Here is a 3,318-nt window from a genome sequence, read left to right on the forward strand (position 1 = left end):
CAGGGAAGTCATATTGCAATTATCCTGGGCATTACCACTGCAGATATTGGGGTTGTGAGACCATAGCCTCTGCCTGGAGACCCAAGAGACCAGACAGATACTTAAGAGTGCAATGGGGACCCCCACATTGTGAACCCCCTGCATTGGGAGGATTAGTAACCCCCTATGAGACATCAAATTGTGAATACTTGCAAGTGCAAGTCCTGAATCATGAAGACCGAGGGTGGTTGACTGGAAGGACGTGGGGAGTGAGACTGGACAGGCTTTCCGCAGACCCAGGTGCATATGTAACTATAAGGAAACAGCCATTAACTGTTTATTCTCAACTACTAGGACCTAATTTAGAGATAAAGAAATCTAGAGACAATAGTCGAGAGAAAGAGAGAGAAAAGGTAAATGGAGTCCCTGCTAATGCAGTGTCACAAGAATTTAAGGTTGCTCAAATTCCTCCCAAGGGGAGGAAAGGGTTTAAAAAGGAAAGGGTGTCACAAGGAGGAGCTGAATCGTTGTTAAACATGGTGGAAGTATCTTATAAGGCCATAAATTACACTGACCCTGACATGACTGAGTCTTGTTGGCTATGCTATGATGTGAGACCTCCCTTCTGTGAGGGGGTAGGATTAAACCTTACTTTTAACTTAAGCACAGAGGATAACCCAAGCCAATGTAGGTGGGGAGAGAGGGAAATAGGTCTCACACTGTCGCAAGTCAGTGGGCAGGGGACGTGTATCGGAAACGTTCCCCCAGGTAGCAATGAATTATGTGGTACCAAAATAAATAAACTGAAAGGAGAAAGGAATAAATGGGCTATACCTCATCAGGGTGGGTGGTGGATATGTTCAAAAACTGGTTTAGTCCCGTGTGTGTCTTCATCTGCATTTGAAAAGAGTAATGAGTTCTGTATTCAGATAACTGTGCTGCCTCATATGTTACATCATTCTGAGGAATCTCTTTTAGAGTTTTGGGAAGTGAATAAGCATAGAATCCAAAAACGAGAACCAATAAGTGTAACGACTGCTATGATTTTGGGGTTGGGAGCCACAGGTGCTGGAGTTGCAACCCTAGTACAACATGGTCATGGATTGACTACCCTGAGGGCAGCAGTAGATGAGGATTTGGACAGAATCGAAAAATCGATTTCGTATTTAGAAACTTCTCTTAATTCTTTTTCAGAAGTAGTCTTGCAAAATAGATGAGGGTTGGACTTGCTGCTTCTGCAGCAAGGAGGTTTATGTGTGGCCCTAGGAGAAGAGTGTTGCTTCTATGCAAACCACTCAGGAATCATTAAGGAATCTATGACCAAACTGCGCGAAGGGATATTACAAAGAAAGAGAGAAAAGGAAACTCCACCGAGCTGGCTGGATAACTGGCATAGTCAGTTCCCTTGGTTAACAACTTTGGTCTCAACCCTAGCAGGTCCTCTGATAATGTTATTCGCTTCACTAATTTTTGGACCATGCATTCTTAATAAAGTTATGAAATTTGTTAAGGGTAGAATTGAAACGGTGCAGTTAATGACAGTAAAACAACAATATGAAGACATGAGTGGGAAGTCTTTGTTGCCGGTGTATTTTGGTTCTGAAAAAAATCTCCGGAGCAGTTAATTAGGGGTGAGATAAGAAAGGGTTTATTTGCCAAGGCAATAGGTGATATAGACACGCGCGCCGGCCGTGCCGAGAGGTTACATTTTATAGCATTATCCATCCAATCCCAGATGTGTCCACCCTTTGGCCCTTCCTCTGGACCGCCCCGGGCCCTCCCCCTGAGAATTGGGTCTGGGGTCTTTTTGGGACCACCTACTTCATCATCTTCAGCTTCATCAGAGTACAAAGGGTATACTGTCACCTAGTTTTTGACCGTACTCTGTGGTTTAGGCCCTGATACGCTGTTCTCCAAACAGTCTAGGCCTTTACCTTGACAAAAGACTAAACACTGCTACTGGATTCAGGGGTAGGTTGATATAGAAGGCATAGAATGGGGTAAAAGGGTTAGGGAATGTATAAACAAGGGAAAGGAACAAGGGACAGAGGGGTTTCTGCTTTTAAAACCTACCTATAAAATTTACAAGTCTTATAACTATTAGAAAAATAAAAAAAAACATTAGGGGCTTAAGGCATCAGTTCCCCCCTTAGAGACTGGACAAAACCCAAAGGTCTTTGTCCAATCTCTACTACCTACACTTACAACAACTATAAAATCGGTGTATGCAGTGAGCTATTACACTAACACTAAGTATATACAATACTAAGATAAACAGTTGTTTCATCCATGTCCAGTTCGGTAACCATGAGGTGAGTTTGTTGAGGACGTCTCCTAAACCTAGGGAGACATCATCCAGAGATATCTGATGAAAAATTTCAGTTTGATTTTGAATTGCGGCCAAATCATTATTAATTCTACCAGTCTGATCTATGTAAGAACAGCAGCTGGTATTGATGACTTTACACACACCTCCTTGTGAGGCTAGCAAAAAATTGAGGGCCATTCTATTTTGTATTACCACACGAGACAAGCTTTGGAACTGTTCTTTCAGGGTTTGCCTCTGTAACTGGCTTCCAGGTCCCTGGGAAATTCATCATGGACTTACCGAAGTTTGTCTCGTTTAGTAAAATGCCAATTAGGGGCCACTCACTATTCTCATCGTCAATTGCTGGTACTTGAGTACAAATCCAGTATTCCATTTTTCGGAGAATTTTAGATACGTTTTGGACTAGGGCCACATGCAATTTTTGGTCCCAAACTCGGTTCATGGTTACCGGTTGCATGAACAGAATACACAGAACAAGCAGTCTATTCCACATCCTCGTTGTCGGTGTCTGGTTCTGTCTGGTTGGTTGTTCCAGGAGCTGATGCTTTCTTGACTCTAGAGTAGTGGAACCAGGGTTCTCTGCCAGCAACTTTGACGGAGGTGAGGGAGGTCAGCAGGACTTGGTAAGGTCCTCTCCACTTGGCTCTCAAGGGGCCACTGTTCCACCACTTGACGTAGACCCAGTCTCCTGGCTGGAATGGGTGAGCAGGGGGGTCCAGTCCTATAGGTCTGGATAACTCGATGACCTTCTGCAGCTTCTGCAAAGTAGAGCCTAAAGCAATCAAATATTTCTGTAAATCGGCTCTCCCCCTTAAGTGTACATCCCCTGGTACGTGTGGTGCCTGATATGGTCTTCCATATAATATTTCATAGGGGCTTATGTTATCCCTCCGCCTCGGCTGGATACGAATTCTCAGCAGAGCTAGTGGCAAAGCCTGAACCCAGGACATAGATGTTTCCTGACAAATTTTACTAATTTGCATTTTCAAGGTGCCATTCATTCGTTCAAC

The sequence above is a fragment of the Manacus vitellinus genome, unplaced genomic scaffold (genome assembly GCF_001715985.3).
Source record: "Manacus vitellinus isolate BGI_N305 unplaced genomic scaffold, ASM171598v3 ctg7180002433928_pilon, whole genome shotgun sequence".
NCBI classification, from domain to species: domain Eukaryota; kingdom Metazoa; phylum Chordata; class Aves; order Passeriformes; family Pipridae; genus Manacus; species Manacus vitellinus.